Source organism: Odontomachus brunneus, unplaced genomic scaffold, assembly GCF_010583005.1.
Source record: "Odontomachus brunneus isolate Ranch 3 - 2012 unplaced genomic scaffold, Obru_v1 Obru_scaffold_143, whole genome shotgun sequence".
Classification (NCBI taxonomy): domain Eukaryota; kingdom Metazoa; phylum Arthropoda; class Insecta; order Hymenoptera; family Formicidae; genus Odontomachus; species Odontomachus brunneus.
In genome coordinates, this window is record NW_022639593.1 from 557,385 (window position 1) to 577,506 (window position 20,122).

The following is a 20,122-nucleotide window of genomic DNA, read 5'->3' on the forward strand; positions in this document are numbered from 1 at the left end:
ATACATATATATATATATATATATATATGTGTGTGTGTGTGTGTGTGTGTGTATGTATATATATGTATGTATATATGTATGTATATATATACATACACATAATATACAAGATGTCTGACTCGTGTCAGAGCTAATATATAGTTAGAATAGGTCGGGGTGAGTAATGGAATCGATGTTTTTTTTAAACAATCACGTAAAATTTCGAGTTATTAAATAAAATAGATGGGATAATCAGAGCGCGCGACGCGGCAGGCGAGATATACGGCTCGCCGCGACCGGCGATGAAAATAGACGAAAAGGAGACAGAAATGAGACAAAGCTCGGAAAGGAGACAGATATATCATGTTCCATCTCTTTCTCTCGCGCACGCGTTATTCTTTTTACAATGACCGTCACGAAGATTGTGGCCCACCTCTCTATAAGATAGACCCGCGAGCAATCATCTATTTTCTTCGCCGACCACGGCGAGCCGTATGTCCCGCCTGCCATGTCGCGCCCTCTGATTAGCCCATCTATTTTATTTAATAACTCGAAATTTTACGTGGTTGTTTAAAAAATAACGCCGATTCCATTACTCATCCTGATCTATTCTAGCTATATATTAGTTCTGATACGGTAGAAGTCAGACACCTTGTATAGGTAATTATTCTGTATTAACCCTTAGAATCACAGAGGGTCATACAGAGATCCATTTACATTTAATCACATTTTATTATTTTTTTCATAGAGTTTAAATGATTTAATTAGAAAATTTGGTATTTTTATATTTTTCAAACATCATGGGAGTTACAAAAAATAAAGAATCTTGCTTATTGTTAATAATATGATTGTTATAAATAAATAATGTGGTAAAAGTAGTGGTAATAGTAGTTTTTTATGAATAAATTCAATTTAACAAAAACTATGAAAGCTTATGAGTTGTGCATTTCTATATAAGGATTTTTGGAGACGCTAATTTCGAATCAGATGTTAGTTTTGTCAAAATTCAAGATGGCGGATTTATAACGGACAAAAACAACTTTCCTTTTCATGAGATTGCTTTAAAACTGAGTTGCTTAGAGTTTCAAGGCCAAAATCAATCTTGTACAGCAAGTCTGGGGCACAAACTTCTCACGTACTTCAGGAGCACTCCCGTGTACAGGTCTGTTGTATAGTGCGTTTTACATATTTCTCTGATACTATACTTTTCGCATTTTGGTCCGCCATATTGAATCTGCCATTCTGAATTTCGAAATTTTAAGTTCAGAATCGTAATCAGCGATCCCAAAAACCCCCGAGTGTCGAGTTTTATTCTAATCAAGTTTTTTTACATTTTGGTCCGCTATATTAAGTCTATATCTTGAATTTCGAATTCAGATTCGTAATCAGCGACCCCAAAAACTCCCGAGTAATAAGTTTCAAATTAATCGTGTGTAAGGAAAAATTCGTGACACAAAGAGTTAAGGACCTAGCTATAATCACTTTGATTTTGAGATATATTGTCAAAGATATCTTCTTGAATAACTTTCGAATGGTTTTAGTCGGCGCTTACTATAAAAAAAATATTAACAAAAAAAATTTAATTAAATAAATGTAACAGCTAATATAACAAAGATCCTACGACTTTAACCTCGACCATATGTTACATGAAGATTACTTTTCTAAAATCCTTCAATAAGTTTTAGGTGTCGCTCATTGTTTGTTAAAAAGTTATTGAAAAAAAAGTTTCAACGGAACATAATTTTAGTATACAGTTTACAATGAAATATGGTATACATTACCCGTATATACGCGGAAGAGAGATTTCGCTCTTCTTCCCGCACTTTCTTCCCAAAAATTAACCATAACCTAACCCATCTATTGAAATATGATAAACCATACACGTATATGTGCAACTTATTCTTTATATTTTTACACATAATTTGTCAATGAAAAACGATGTAAGAATACAAATGCAGATAGATGCTTGCGATAGTTTTTGCACATAGTGTACATTGAAATTACATTTCATTTATAGAACAATGAAAAAATAAAAACCTAATTCCTAACTTTCTCTTTGGAAGAATGTAACTTCTCAGGAAGGGATATAAGAATATGATATATTTATATGAAAGAGATAACTCTTAATTTTCGACAAAGAATTTTCTCTTAAAGTTTTTCGCACTTATTTAGGATTACCCTTAAATAATTAATACTATATAAACCCTGTACCTTTAATTACTGTATAAACAGATTTCAGCAAACACCTGTCAAAAATTAAAATTTTTCCTACATCGCTCATACACTGTAAAAAATCTTGCGTACACAGTATGTAAGTAAGTATTCCAAAAAGTCCACTCTAAATTTTGTGTCGAAAATAACTCATTCATATGTTCATTTGTGTGTTTATTTACATTATGTATGGACTAGTACATAATATAAATAACACACGAATGAATATAAGAATGAGTTACTTTTGACACAAAATTTAGAGTGGACTTTTGTTTACGTACTGTACTTACTGTTACTTACTGAGTACGCAAGATTTTTTACAGTGTATATGTATTTTATATACGACTTTTGCATATACTGAGCTGTAAATTATGTTTTGCCAGTAACTAAATAGTTGACCGGTATGACGGTCATTTTCAGCAAGTTTTCAGCAAGTTTTCGGTTTTTTCGTTTTTTTTAAATGACTGTCTTGCAGCACTCTGCCAGTCAGCTCTAACAATGCCAAAACGCAACATCTATAGACATGAGGTTCTCTTCTATGTCGATTACGATGAGTCAGGTTAAACGGTACACGCCGAACGCTACAGAGAATAATTTTGTAGATTAGAGTTGAGAAAAAATGCTGCCCCAAACGATGGCAAGACACTCTTCAACACATCATATCTTTTCAATCATTATGCAAATTCTACTAGACTTGCAGTAGAAAATTCTCTTAGGACCAAGACATTGCAGTTCCCAGTCACTACATGTTTCAGTCGATACGGTATCTGGCAAGACAACAAGACCGCTATGCAACGCGTTGCAAACCGCTATCACTGAATTGTGACTTCTTTAATGCTAAGGAGTCGACATTTTTTTGTTGCAACATTAAATTTTTATTCGAAGGATAGTGAATAATAATAAATATTTGCGGTGATTATTTTAATTAAAGATATTTGTTCTAAATGTTCGATGTTCATAAAAATTTTTTACGAAGAAATTTGCAAAACTTAGTTTAATAATATGGTCAACAGGTAATTCGTCACATCAAATTTCTAATGTGTTCTTTATGTATTTTTATGCGTAGAATCTGAGAATAAACTCTCAAAATTTCTCCATCATTCACAGTTTTTTTCTAATATTTATCTGAGATGTAATATATTATATATAAGATATTCTAAGCAATTCCGCAATTCGACTTAATGCTAAATTTTTTTAATTGAAATGCTGTCAATATTAAGTAGCTTCCATAAAGGGTTCTACTATTTAAGCAATATATTCGTCAAAAAATTCAAAAGGTCAATGACTTAATGTCCAATTAGGCACAAGATACAATAAAAATTAATATTTAATTTGTACGTAATTTGAATATTTGATTTCATAAGTTAAAGCTTTTCTATTGTTTTTATATTGTTATTAATAAAAATAACATTCTTAATAGTTTGTTGTGAATTTATTTTAAAGTCCTCTATAATATTATGTAAAAAAAGTTACATGATGCCATTTAATAAATTCAATATGACCTTGTTTTTATGAAAAAAAATAAATTTGTATTGCAAATTGTAAACTGTATGAAGCAGACGAACATTTATCTTATCTTTTTTTAAACAGTCGAATGCGTCTAAAAATTCGTATGGACTGTTACACCAAATACATTCTGTGTGCATATAAATTAATTCTCTCAAAATTTAACTCTGAGAGGTAAGATATTTTTGGCACCTTCCAAGCGGTAACTAGAGTCAGTTGTGTTTTTCTTAATTTTCCTTTCCTTGGTGTACTAAAAAATATTTTCAAACATTATTGGTGTTCCTTATATTTTTCTAGCTAAAGACTATATATAGTAGTTGTAAAAAATAAATTGATAAGTATTTATTAAATAATTTTTAAACAGAGAAAGGGAGAGAGAGAGAAAGAGAGAGAGATGTAAAAATCATTGTTATTTATAAATGTATAGCTTTATTAAAAAATAATTCAGAAAATAATACTTCTAGGTTTTTCTACTACATAGATATTTATATAAAATATAATTATTTATGGAAAGGAAATCGTCAATTTAAAGGAAAATATACTCGAGAGAGTATTTTGTATTTCATTCGAGAGACAAAATATTTATTTTTAAGATAAAATATTTTCTTTTCATTTGAAGTTATAAATATTTTCTTTTCATTTAAAGTTAAAAATAGACAAACAATATCGTTCATACAAATAAAAAAAGTTTATTTAGTACATACATTGGCAAATAGTGCGTCGTTGCATACTGCTGTACGACATTCTATAAAAAATAAAAATAAGTTTTTTTATCATTTTTATATAAGTAGTTTTGTAAAAAATAATTGAATAAAAAAAATAGTAATCATATGTTCTAAATATTCGATGTTCATAAAGATTTTTTACGAAAAAATTTTTAAAACTTAGTTTACAGTTTAATAATATGGTCAACAGGTAATTCGTCACATAAAATTTCTAATGTGTTCCTTATGTATTTTCATGCGTAGAATGCTGAGAATGAACTCTCAAAAACTACAACCTATATAGCTACATTTTTAGCATAGGTCAAGTGGTAACCAGAGTCACTTGTGTCCACGCGTAATTTGAACTGTTCGGCATTCCGTAAGATAAAAGTTTTTCCCAGCGGTTCGCGGACTGTGAATTCTGTCCACCACCAAAATTTTTGTAGAAAGAGGAGGTAAGAAATAAGATTTACCTATCTCAGAGAAACGAGCATTCTTTAAAATGATCCGGACACAAATAACCCTGATTACCACTCCGAAGATTAAAAATCATATCCTTAGAAAAGCGTGGGCGATAGAAAAGATCGATTTGTATTTTTTAATTCAGCTTAAAAAAACTATATTAAAAATACTATATAAATCATGTAATTTGATCTATACGTAACAAAAAGAAATTTTTTTTTTTATGAACCCGTGTAACTCTCAAATAAAATGATTAGCCATAACGCCTTTTACACCCACACACATCGCTTGCAATAAAGTTAAATTAAGATTAAGTTAGTAAAATATCTCGAAAATTTTTTCCACATACATGCTTATATATACCAATAGAATGTGGACAAAAAGAACCGTTTCTTCGCCAGAACGGGTCGAAAATATCTACAGGAAGAATCCGTCAATGAATGAATATACGACATTGCTTGTTTTAATTCTGACAACAATTGAATTCTTCGAAAAAGAAGGAGATACCCGTTTATATGTGAAATCGGGCAACGATTCATCGGGACGAGCGTCAACGTAGCGCATAATAGAGCGCCACGAGGAGACCTACGAAGGAGCCAGAGCGTTCTCGTTCCAGCGGGCAAAGATCAACGATCGGAAGATGCAACGGCGGCGTTTTTTGTAACCTCCGCGCCACGGCTACGTCTTAAGCCGTGAATGACGTGAATAAAGCCTCTACGCCTACGCCGCGCGGCTGCAGGCCTCCGGGCGGCCTGCAGTTCCGGACGCGGCGGTCTCTCGTCCGTCCGTCCGTCCATTAAAGCAGCATCTGTATCGGTCACGAAACTAACTCGCCGTCGCTTAGATCGGCCGCAGCTAATCCTAGCGTCGTCGTCCGGTCGCGTGCGGTCAAGGGCCGCTGATGCGTGCAACGCGAGCGCGATAATTATCAGCCAGTAATTATACGCCATCGTACAATTTTCAATTTGCACGATGCATTATAATCGATGGAGTGCATCGCCGAGTTGCTGAGGGAGGAAAGAGAGAGAGAGACATATATATACACACACAAACGCACATACTTATATACCGCCAAAGGGAAGAAAATTTTGCACGTGCAGTAGTAAAGGAGTGGTACACTCTCAGTAGAACCGGCCGAGAGAGCCGCTTTGCGTAACGCGGCCACAAGGCGATGTTTTACAAAACTGACACTGATCTCCGTTTAATATGGACTTGAGTAAATCGCAGCGCGATCGCCTAGGAGATGATTACTTCTCTCTCGGCGAAAAGAAACGGGAAACAAGCGAGACCCACATTGTATAATAAATTTTCACTGATCGGTTCGCGGAAAAGAGAGAGAAAAAGAGAAGGGATGGGACAGGTTTCTCTTAATTATAACGCATCATGATTACGACCAGCGCGATAACACAGTTAATCAGCTGACCATAAGCCGTTCAGAAATTAATTGCACAACCATAACGGCAAGCAACCACGATTCATGTCTGTATAGCACGAGACGTTTTAGTCTCCTAACAGGGCAAACAAGGAATACATGGTACGACGTCGACAGGAACCGTTATTACAAAGAGCTATCGCGCCGCAATCTCGTGCATAACTCATCGCATTGTGCACGAGTTGCCGTGAGTTGCACAGTCGCGAACGCGTCAATCGGAAGTCTGCGCCCGGGGAACTGTTCGTTTAAAGTGTTACGCTAAGCTGTTCGACTCGTGCAGTTGCACAGAAGAAGAAAGGGATTAAGAAAGAGACAAAGAGAAAGAGGAAGAAAGACTGTCGATGTACCATCGATAATCGGACCTGTCGGCTACTCTCGCGCCTTGCGTGAGGTCGCAAAAAGAACCCACGCCCGTGTCCGTCTGCCATTGTCAGTTGGATCACGAACTGACCGCATCTACTTCGTCCGCGAGAAGCTGCTTGCGCACGCTTATCTTCCATATGATCCCGTCTGTATGCTGCGCCGCTACATTTTCCGCGCAAACGTCTCGCATTGTTGAGTAGTATCTGCCCGATAGAATGTTAACTCGTTAGCGTCTGTGATTGCCGACGAGATACTGTGATGCCCTTTTTTCGCTTCCCCTCCCTCCCCCCTCCCTCCGTCTCCTTCCTCTACTGAGAAGCCCTCGCGCAAAGCTTGCACGAGCCTAAAAGGGTTCAAATTCACAAGACGTTGAAAATCAGCGTCAAACGTTGTCACATGACATTGATATTAGCATCAAAGAAAAGAAGTTGGAATATTTTAACTCTAAGTGTCGCGCGTGCGCGCGAATTATTCACGGTTGATTATTCTATTGAGAGAAATATAAAAGAAAGTCAGAGACGTGGATATTATGAGTGCCGTTATATCTTCAAATTGAGTAAGAGTCATATAAAAGTAATTCCTGAAATGATTTTCTTATAAAACAATGATATGAGAGATTATATAATAAAATCCATGATAGAGAGAGAGAGAGAGAGAGAGAGAGAGAGAGAGAGATGTTTTTTTAAAGCGTGGATGTGCCTATATCTAATTGTTTTTCATTATAATTCTTCTTTCCTTGTTTTTGTAGTTCAATGAATAAGACCTCTGAAATTTCCTTTTACGTTGTTTTTTTTTTGTTGCAACAACTTTACTTACTTAATCACGCGTAATTTTTATTTGTCAACAACATGATTTTGAATTAACAGCAGTATTAATGCTACAAATTCGATATTTCAAAGTCAACGTTACACTCTTTTGATGTATTTTTATATTATCTAGCGTGAAAAGTGAATACTTCAGAAGATGTTTTATATTGAAAAGTATCAGGATAAAATAAAACAAATCTCAAAAAGTGAATATTTGCAACTTTTGTCTAAAATATTTTTTTGTATTTTGTTTAATTTCCTAGATATTCAGTTTTATTAATTATAATTGAACATTCTATATATATGATATAGTTGAATAACAATATATTTTTGCTTTAACATCACATTTTTATATTTTATTTACTTTGTTTTATGTTATTTTATGTTATTTCTGATTTTAACTTTTCAATTTTTATCTCTGAATCGCAATAAAATTTTACATAGCCCATTTTAAATACTTAACATGTTTACTATCATGGTTTATTTTTTCCATAGTACATCTCGTATTTTATGTAATTGTGTAAAACAGACTTAGTTTGATAATGTAGACATAGAGAAAAATTGTTGCGCATATGTAACGTTCTGTAATAAGAGAATATTACAACACACATTCCATACAGTATGAAAGATTGTAGTAATAATACTGCAACGTTGTAACATTGCACATTGTAAAGATATTTATAAACATTAATTTGCAATATTACTTTAGCAATGTTGCAGCAATATTTCAAATATATTATGGAAATAACGTTACATTTTTTTATTTATTTACTAGTTATTTCTGTTACTTGTATTTCAAATTCAGTAATTTTTTACATCAATAGTGCTTACACAGAGTGTTCCAGACTCTCCTCCGCATTTTGGGAACGTAAAATGGGGTGAAGTAAACATAAAAGTCCTATACTCTGATTTACGATATTCGCAGTAATAATCGAGAAATTAATTATAAAAATTAAGGAAAAGTACTAAATGATAGAGAAAAGAGTATTCGAGCTGTAGCGCGGCCTATATACAGGGTATCCTGCATAAGACATTCAAGAAAAAAAATATAAATAGAACAGATAAAAATGAACAAATATTGTAGAGGTCATTTTTCAAACAACCACGTAAAATTCCGAGATATTAATTAAAATAGTTGAGCATATCAAAACGCGTGGCGCGGCAGGCGGGACATACGGCTTACCGCGGCAGGCGAAGAAAATGGAAAAGCACACACGTCCATGGACACATACCCATTTCAATATGCCAAACGGCCCACCTTTCTGGCCTATAAGATAGGCCCGCGAGCAATCGTCCATTATATTATCCATTAATCGTCCATTAATATCTCGAAATTTTACGTAGTTGTTTGAAAAATGACCTATACAATATTTGTTCACTTTTATCTGTTCTACTTATATTTTTTTGTTGGACGTCTTATGCGGGACACCCTGTCCACATGAATGTCGGCGTGCGGCGAGTGGTTGCATAACGCGCCACTGCCTGTGCTTATATTGCTGCGTTTTTATGTCCCACCGCACCATGCCGACCTTACTGATTCACTAATATACATTATATCAATATTTGTCACATATCGAATGTTGTTGCATTGTTTCAATATCAATAAGTTATCCAATAAACATCATGTAACAGTTATATAACTGTTACATGATGTTTGCTGGGTATGCTATAATATATTGTGAACACTATAAGGACTTATATAAGCTTAAGTTGTAAGAACATCATTGGAATCACTACGTGCCGCTCAGTCATCAGGTCAAGCAACGCTTAACGCGGTCAGGACATGAATGGGGGGATCAGTATACCGTTTGGGATCGAAACTACCGAAGGATACGCGAAAGTTTGGAGTGTGTATCATAATCTTCGGTTCTTAGCGGTCATGAGACATGAAAAAATTGGAAATTAGTTTTTTTTTATAAAACATTTACAGTATTTGTCTATGTTACAATGTCAACGTTCTTGTAGTTTTTATGTATGTGTGTGTTGTATTACAGTATTTATACCATCTTAAAAATTTCTATAAGACATTCATACATTTTAAAATGGCTTAACTTCGTAAGTTAAGATTATTATGCTGATATATATATATATATATATATATATATATATATATATATATATATATATATATACACACAATATTATGGCATATATATTATATTGCAATATTGCCGCAATGTTATATTACGATATTGCTGCAGGTGGACATTTTACTGTTGCTGCAATATCACAACAACATTACAACAACATTTTAAATGTATGGGAAAGGTGAAACGTATTCTGTAATTTTATATTTCTTCTAATTTGTATTAAGTATTTATATATGATTATTTTCTTATGTTGTTGATATGCTTTTATATACTTCAAAATCGTCTTTATTACACGCGCCTTCGATATGCTTCGAGAGAAAAGATATAATAAAAAAAGTTGAATGAAGCAAACAGGAGATTTCTTTTTAATGTATTCGGATGTATTCTCTCGCAATTGCCATGTTTGTTTTGTGTTGATTGTTAAACTAAATATATATATATATATATATATATATATATATATATATATATATATCTGTAAAGTAAAAATATTGTTGTTTTTATATTTTGCGTTGATCGCAATTCCAATTGAGTCGAATTTATGTTGCATGTAAAGGACAATATTGCGTGTATTGTTCTTGGTAAATCACGCCCAATTTCAATAAATATTTAGTTAACTGCAAATTTAAATAAATTAATTAATTAATTAATTTTGTAAAAGAAAATTAATAATTATTTTACAACTCCTGCTAACTGCATTCTCTAACAAAAGAGATGACATTACATATTTGTATATATTATGTTAATATTTATAACGTAAATTATATTTTTACCAAGTACTTAAAACGTTTGCAGTTTACGTCCTCCTTTTCCCTACTGAATTCGTATGGACCCACTACTATAACTTTCCTCTAGGTAGACATTTTCGAGTCAAAATTTTTTCTTTGTATTTTTGAAAGTCTTAACAATTAAAAAATCGCGAGATACATTTTTATCAATATTTTCATAATTTGGGCTGGAAAATCCAAATTAGATATTATTCTATATATTAATATTATATATCTTCATATATTAAAAAAATGCAATATAGATAAATCTCTAAGTTTTTCAAAAGCTTTTCATTATTTTGGAATATAGACAATAAGCCTTTAATAAGTCGACAAGTGCGATTGTAAAAAAAATCTGAGCTCTTCAGATTCCGGCATCTTTGCATTCTCGATAGAGTAACGATGCAAGATCTCGAAATAATTAATAAATGCTGAAGGGAATGAACGTGTAGCAGGAAGCGGCAAGGTAATTATAGTTTTCATCACATTTTCTTTCATATGAACGTGAGGAAATAAGCGAGTGTATTCAAGGTACGATGGCAACTACCTTTCCCTGTCGTACGCTCGATCGACTCGGCGCTTTCGTTAATGACCATCGTTAAATCCTCATTAATTAGGAAGCCCCGTTTCGCTGGGATTATCGCATATTGACTAACGTTAAGCGCACAGCGCGGAAACATGCTAAACGCCTCGCGCGAATTAATTCGCAACAACGCGGAAGAATCCGATCAGTCACGTCGATTGGAAACAAAGTACAGAACCGGAGTGATCGGCTAGTCGGCTTCGTACTGGAGCAAGATCTCATTTCCAGTCGGATGCATCGGTACGGAGATGTAAGAAGAGAGAAAGAGAAGGCAGAGAGAGAGAGAGAGAGAGAGAGAGAGAGAGAGAGAGAGAGAGAGACTGGAAAGAAGAAAGAAAGAAAGAGAAGAGAGAAAGAGATGGAGAAATACGAATCGCCCTTAGAGAAGAAGAGACGAAGAAGCGTGTAAGCGAGCTGTGCTTCTTTTCCTCTCGCGTTCGTCCAATGACTCGCATGCGAGTGAACGAGAGAGTTGCGACATTCTCGGGGCGAGGAAGGAGCGGCAACTTTCTAAAGATGACCAACGGTCACCCGCGGGGACTTCGATTCCGGTCTCGCCGCAGATCGTTGATCTTGGCCGAGTTCCGCGGCGACCTCTTAATCACCGCGATCGCTAATTTATCCGTAGCGGAGTCTCGTTACTCGCGACGCACGACGTCGTAGCGTTGTTCAGGAGAATAACGCAGATAGAAGGTACTAGTATGCTCTAACAAGGGACTAAACCCGTACCGTACCGTACCAGCCTTCGTGCCTGCGATCGAGGGGTCCTAATGAGTTCCATAGTGTTGCGCTGGCAATCGATCACATCGCCAAGCGATCGCGCCGTCCTCACTTCCTTGATCGGCAACTTCGCCCCGAGATCGCGCTGCTTTACGAAACGCGCTTGTAATTCGATAATTGAACTTCATCAGCCAGTAAAGACGCGAATGACGCACGTCAATTGTGAGGATCTTTTAGTCCATAGATTTATAGATAGACTTTTAAATAGACTGGCCCCTACTGTAGGAGATTGCGTGGCAACATCTACGGTGTAGATATAGCTACTTGGGTAGATCTGTCCTTTTCTTTTAGTTGCTTGATGGGGACTAGTAGCGAATGAAACACATATTGGTCATCAATAGATAAGGACAGAATAACATGTAATAGTGTGCATACGGACAAATAAATACACATTAATTAACGCTCCGTCTGCAATCTGGGTCTTTTGCGACCCAGACGAAATTTCACTTTCAAATTTCTCCGAAATCATGGAAGGATAGTGTCCAGTTATCTCTCGTGAAAAATCTTGTTAGTAATAGGGTCTTATTCACCAAACGACGTCAGTCCATGATAATTGATTTTCGAATAGCATGGGATCAAAATTGAATATGTGCCACAAAAGATTCAGATTGCAGACGGCGTTAGTATTTTCGGAAATAATTGAAGTTGAATGTTAATGATTTTTTTCAATATTTAATGCAAAATAAGCTTTTCTAATGCTTTTTCAAAATTAGCTTTTTTAATGCTAAAGTAAAGTTAACTGTTAAAATAACAGTTTAAAGTAAACTGCGCCTTATAAACATAGTACATTTATATCATTTTTTCCTATCACTTATTTATATATACATATACTTTATTAATATATATTTTATAATTTGACGTATTTTTATAATATAAATTGCTTTTTGGTTTAAATCTTGCTTCATGTAATATTTATTGATTTTATGAATCACCATAAAATTATCCTACCTTCTGGTCTTAAAATAATTATATTTTTTGGAGCTTTTTTGGCGCGAATGTGAGTACAATTTTTTGAAAGGTCATAGGTTTAGAATATAAAACCCTAAAACAGTTTTTCTTAATATTCATTTATTGCTAAATTATGTATTTTAAAGTAAATTTCCATTTTTTCGATTCATCTTGATTCACTTTTGAATTTTTATTAAAAAAAGGTTTAAACATTTGGGTTTCACGACTATATAGTAATGTATTAGAAATATTGAGAAATAACTCTGCATTTTTTGAAATTTTTTGAAAGCCTAGAGTAGCAAAAAATGTTGAGCTGGACAAAATAGACTCAGATTGCATACGGAAGATTAACTTAGGATAACTATTACTTTAGACTATTACCTTAGATAACTATTACAATAGACTACTTACTTCACAAAATTTCTTGTTCACAATAAAAGTGCTTTCTTCCCCTCTTCTATGCATTCTATGAATTCTATGCATTCCTCTCATTTGGTTTCATCTCCACTATTCCTACTTTAGAGTAGGACAGACCCGGAAGGCTATGTCCGTACCGTAGATGTCACCACGTTACCTCCTACGGTAGGGGCCAGTCTATTTATATAAGTTTACGTTTTAGTCACGTCACATCAAATCGAAAAGATATAAAGGATGTTTCAAAAGTAAATGGCCACAGATCGGGATATAATAGATAGAGTCATATTAAATAAAAAAAATATCCGTTTTTCAAGGCTTTTGGAGAAAGGAAAAGGTTAAATTCGCAGATAATAATCTCTCTGTCGCCTTCTCGGCGTACTGTAGTGATACATTAATAGAATGTATTGCATTTGATTTTCGGTATTATTGAATCGGTATTACACAAATTTCGATACTGGCAGTATCATCTCAATACTGAGATATCGAACTTTGATATATTGATATATATTCGTATATATGAATATGTAGATATATGAATATGTAGATATATGTGTTCACATAGAGTTTTTTATTCAGCATAGCTCCATCTATTATCTGTCGACCTATGATTATTTCCTCTTGAAACATCTTGTATGTAGGATGTCTATATAAAAATAAGTAGAGAAACGCACGTGTACATATAAATTAGATCAAACTGAAGATAAAATTTCTCCACTATTTTGCAAACAGTCACATAAAATTTTGCGAAATTAATTAAAGAAGATTTGTGAATCACAACGTGCTATTATTTTGCTTTTTTAAAACTAACAACTCAGATTTTTACGTAGTTGTTTGAAGAATGATAAAGGATCTTTTTGTTCAGTTCGACCTAATGTACAACGGAAATCGTACTTATTGTCACATTCTGTATCTCATTGCGCGCGATCATTCATCAATTTGATTTTATTAAAAACTGAAAATTTGATATGATAGAAGAAAAAAATTTTTTGGATTTAATATTTCTATTTGTTTGGTGATTTTAATTTTGATGATTTGTTTACTTTAACTTGCTTAACTCAACAAAATAATTTTATATCAAATATCACACACACATATTGTTTTATTAGATTAAACTATGTGTTGTTTGATGGAAAAAACACTATTATATCTAAAGAAAATTTTTAATATAATATATTATGTGTAATATAAATATGTTTAGCTCGCACATCTGCTTGTGTGCATATAGAATTTGTGTGCAAATTGAAAACAAAAGTCTACTATTTTGCATACATTTATGTTGCATATATTTAATTACATTTATGTTGCATATATTTAATTTTGAGTTATTAATTAAAGAAGATTAATGAATGATCGCGTGCGATGTAGTAGAGAGTATGACCATGGTAAATATGACATTTTATTATATACTTGTTTATTAGGTCAATCTGATCAAAAAAGTTCTCCGTCATTTTGCAAATAACTACGTAGATTTTGAAGTTATTTGGTAAAGAAGATTAGTGGGAAGAATGATTGCATCTAATTAGTTATTAATATTCTTTAACTAATAATTGAAAAATCTACGTGCTTATTTGCTGAGAATGGTGAAAAATTTTTTTGTTTAGAACGGAAATTATACTCACAATCACACTCTACACTACATCGCAAATGATCATTCACCAAACTTTACTAATCAATGATTAAATGTTGTATGTAGTTGTTTGAAAAATGGTAGAGGATTTCTGTGTTTAGTTTGATTTAGTAATTAATTCTACGTGAGCGGATGTGCAAATTGCGTCAGAGAAACTCCCTGTATATTAATAATTTATATTTAGACCAAAAATTAACATAAATACTGTATAGAGCAGAAGTTAACATATGACAAAGAATGCATACAATCTTTGAATATATACTTACTTTTTAACTAATCAGTAATTTCCATTACTGTACATGTAATGTCAAGAGAAGTTGTGAAGAAAGCTATAAAGATTAGAGAAATTGTTAAAGATATATTAAATTATGGGGTAATATAAGGCAGATGATGTAGCTACTGTGTCACTACAGAATCAGAGTTAGAATGAGATTTCATAATTGCAATAGAGGGAGATAAGTTCATTACATATTACTCACAAACATATGTGTTATCTTAATTGCATAATCCTACAACTACATTTATTTATTTGTGATTTGGCTTCCGAGTTGGTGTTATATTTTGCATAGATTTGTTTTTGATGTTTCATGAACACTTTCAGTTTACTTCTTCAGGAAGAAGAACTTGAAATTGAGGAACGATCTGCAAACGAATACATTTATTTAAAAATAAGTTAATTTATGTTAATCTGTTTAATATTAATTAAAACTTGAATTGAACACTGCTATGTTAGGAGAAAAGAGTGGTAAACTCAAAGATAAGCTTCTGTCAAATAATTACCTTCGCAATAACTTTCAGATATGCATGTCGTTAAGTTGAATACATCTTGATGTGTTTTTACATTACGCCCTGAACTCCGCGTACACGTAATCTGAATGTTAATTGCGCGTACGAAACTACATGCATCAGATAGTCCGGATCGGACTTATCCATCAACGTTCAGGTGAACAATCGCGTCAGTACTGTATAAAGTAACCTCGACGATGTTCCGTACGCGTGTAACGGATCGCGCGGACTTTGTTACGGTATTTCCGGCGCAACTTTGCATCGCAACGAATTCCGATTCGTTTATGTAGATGCACGTTAATGGAATACAGGATCGATGTCGAACATTCGTGTAAAGGAAACGACTCATCGATGCTCACGAGACTTGTTATTTCGAAAATAATCGGGAGATCGAAGACGTTATCCCCCCAGATAGACAGATATACGTAAACTCGACGCTAACTTTATTAGTCGACTTATAAAGTTTGCAGATTTTTTGTACATTAAAGAGAGTCTAAATGAAACTGAAATGTTTGTTTATATTTATGATAGAGAGATATCAATATATAATTTATTAATATATTATGGTTATAGTAATAGTAATAGCAATAGAAATAGAAAGCAATAAGTTTGATAGCTCCTTGCGTCATCTAACTTAAGGATCCATTGTAATATCTCGTTGATTGCTTTTTGTTACGATGGTAGTGATTCTAATCCAATATTCTCTTTCTCTTTACCAAGCTTACTAGACTATTCATCCTCCTAGGTTTTTGAGTATTTGAAACATACCCTTTAGGAGTCGATATTCCTTGCAAGCGAGTGCCAACACAAAATGAGTATACTATCCTCTTTCTCATCTCCATATAACTGGCATTCTCTTTGCTCGGTTAATCTAAGGTTATACATATATGTCCTGACAGTTAATGAGGCTAATATATATTCTCAGATTTTTGTCTGTTCATGGCCAGAAACTATTTCACACTGCTTAGCAAGGGTTAGTTCATAAGCAATTTGGTTGACGTCTCTTATTAGTCCTTCAATTTTTCAAGTGTTTTAAGTAATTTTTAATAATGTTTTTGCCGAAAGAGATCCCAGTATCTTGTCCGTTTAGATTCCTTTTAGTCTCTATTTAGGCAAGCTTTTTCGCTTTCTTGTTGTCTGTTAGACTTTGATGTCCAAAGACTAAGGGTAATGTTATTATTATTACATGGGCGAATCAAATATAAAACGGACTTCTTTTTTTGGGGCTAGGGAAATCACGTGACCGGGCTAGGACTTTTAGGGATTGAAATTAGAGATACGTAGAGCGGGTAACCACTCTAGTCAGTCCTCTATACAGAGCCTTTTACCTAGCTAGTAACACAATGTCTGAGCAAGAGGTACCATCGTCCGTTACACAGCGCGTTATTATTAAGTTCCTAACCAACGAGGGAGTCAAATTTTCTGAAATTTTGACCAGACTACGTGCACAGTTCGTGGAAAGAACGCTTTCAGATATTTGACTGGAACAAAAATTCGAAAACGGTCGAGAAACCGTCGAAAATGAGAGCCATAACTGCCGCCCTCTAACGACAACATTAGAGCAGTTCGATCTCATCGATGGTGATAGACGCTTAGAAATAACCATAGACACATAATATACTAGACACATGTATACTATGTATATTAGACATATGTGTGTCACTTTTCCTCTTTCCTTCTCCCCACCAACTACACGATTAGACAAGGATCGCCTTACTAGGCGCATATATCTATCCTTCCGTGTTCGTTTCACTCCTCTGCACAGACCGCGCAGTCTAGTATATATGTCTATGAAAATAACTGAAATCGCTTCAGTAGTAGGAATAAGCTATGGGAATGCTCAGTCAATAATTACGGAACACCTTGGTTACCGGAAGTGTCGGCAAGGTGGGTGCCACGTTTCCTCATCCAGGAACAAAAATGACCACGCGAGGAAAGTGATAAGTTGCATGAAATGCATTGGACGTCCTTCGAACATCCTTTCTACAATCCAGATTTATCACCATGTAACTACCACATGCTTGGGCCACTCAAGGAAGCGTTAGGAAGGTAAAGATTTAACGACGACGCAGGCGTGGAAGAGTTCGTGCGCAATTGGCTTATGACGCTTCCATCTTCTTTCTTCGAAGAAGAGGGCTTAAAAAGACCTCCGATCCGATGGAAAAAATGTGTTTACGTTAAAGAAGATTATATAGAAAAATAATTATATTTTTTTGTAATTTTATATTGCTTCAATAAATAAAAAAAAAATACCGGTTTATATTTGATTTATCTACATAGTTTTAATGATTATCAGTATATTCATGATTTTTTATACTTATAATTATAAATTTTATAATCGTAATTACAAAGATTTCATCTCGCACTGGTAATAGCGTTCAGCTCTTATTTGCATTATTTTTTTCTTTTGAATTTATTTTATAACAGAATAAATAATGAATATTAAATAATTAAATTTAATATTATGATTTTGTGTTGTCTCTTATAGGTTTAATTTGTTACTTGATTGTGTATCGAAAAACACGTCATTTATCCTGTTATGAAATAAAATAAATTCAAAAGAGGAAAATGATGCAAATAAAAGCTAAACACTATAGTCAGTACACGATGAAGTATTTAATATTTAATATTTAGATTGATTACAATGTACAACTAGAAGTTAGTTAAAAGTTAGTTTATTATATATTAATCACACCTAGATATTAAATTGAACTACTTATAAGTTTGACCCTTATAAATTTGTGTTGGCTCTTATATTTTATTTTAGAATTCAAGTTCGGAACAAAACGAACTCTGTTATCTAGTTGATACTGTTCATTAAAGAGAAATTACGTGGCCGCTCTCGGAGATCCCCGCATGTTGTGCACGGAATTTCCCACGTAGCTATGATGGCGGAGGTGATGGTTAAATCTCGACATTTGCTGACTTGTACGACAGGGTCGTCTATCAGGCGTTAAACGGAGTCCAGCTTCTGACGGCGATTTTCCCGAATGACGCGACATAAATGCGTCGCTGTTTTCACTACAAGAGTGGAAGAAAAATCGTAGTCGTCTATACGTGTTTTGTACAGCCGACGCATGTGCGAACGTTTCGAACGGTGCCAAGCACCGAGTAGCTCCCAGTCGCGTCTATACGTATCTTTTAATTACGATCCGATTCCACGAAAGTAAGACGATGTTTGATTGCGACGCGATAACGCAGAAAAAATGTTACGTTAAGATGCAGATAAATGTATTTATCTGTAATGTAATAAAAGTAAAATATGAAATTTAAATATAAAAAAGAGAGAAAAATCGAGGGAATTGAAATATACAGTTATCTTATATAGAACATTTCTTGATATCTAATTGGAATACAGTCCTATTTCTCAACAAATCTTGCTTCCAAATGGAATCTGGATGAAAATTTATTTTATTCTACAAAATAATAAATAATATGTTATTCGATATGCAATTAAAAAATGAATCAAGCTTATAAGAACCAAGAGAATCATAGTTATAAATAATTGAATTTATATGTGTAATCAATATATAATTAAAAAATAGTTAATGCTTAGTGAGTTATATAATAATTACATAATTATTAAATTATTTATAACTATGATTCTGTGTGAGAAAAAATGTGTGCAGATTCGGGGTTTATAATATTTTAAACACATAATTTTAAATAGAAAACTCAAATACAAATACAAATATATTTGCTTTCTTCAACAATTTTCCAGATTTTTCTAGTTTTTTTTATTAGAATTAAACAAAAAATATATAAAATATCTTAAATATTTTCACTTTACAAATATAAATATTTAAAATTTATAAATATTCGGTGTGTTAAAAATTCTTTTTTCATTTTTTATTCAATGATTGAATTCAATAATTGCTGTAAGGTGAGATTTCCTATTTGATTCCACAAAATATCGATTTTACTAACTAAAAAAGCATGAGTTTTTAGCTAATATATTAATAGTATATTAGTTCCGATTCTAAATAGAGAATCTATGTTTGAAATAAAAGTGAGGACGCACTAATTGATATGATAATAAGGTAGAAAACTGTGTAGAAAAGAAACTTTATTTTTTTATATACATTAGTTTCTCTGTTGTTAAACATATTTCGACATATATTAAATTTGGTTCTGTTAGATTTTATATTAGACGTACTTGGGGATATCGAACTTCCGTCTCTTGCCAATGATATTTACAAACACTCAAGAAGACTTTACGTCTATATAGAAGAGCATATGTATAATAACAAGAAAAACACAGAAACATATATCGAGCTATTAAAAGACAGTATAAAGTCTGTTATAATGAAACAATATGAAATTTTACAGGCCAAGTTGCTTTCTGCATACGAAACAAGCCAGTTGCTTTCTGCTCATTTCTGTCAACTGTACACAAATAATTTTCATTTTATTACATATTAATAAAGAACTTAGAGAAAAAAAAGTAATTGAATAATTCTATATGCTAATTCTATAATATCTATTTTGGATCAAATTTTTACATTCTAAATAGGCTGTATATAGCATTTTGGGAAATTTAAAGAAATTACTATATTATATTATATAGAATATAATAAAGTATATATATCAAAGTTTATATATATATCAAGTTTATATATATATGTGTGTGTGTGTGTGTGTGTGTGTGTGTGTGTGTGTGT

At 33.2% G+C, this 20,122-nt stretch overlaps 1 protein-coding gene across 3 annotated transcripts in view; it reads left to right on the forward strand.

Moving 5' to 3' along the window:
- Positions 1 to 20,122, forward strand: part of LOC116850352 (heparan sulfate 2-O-sulfotransferase pipe) — a 150,623-nt gene that overhangs the window by 121,845 nt on the left and 8,656 nt on the right. The window lies entirely within an intron of this gene.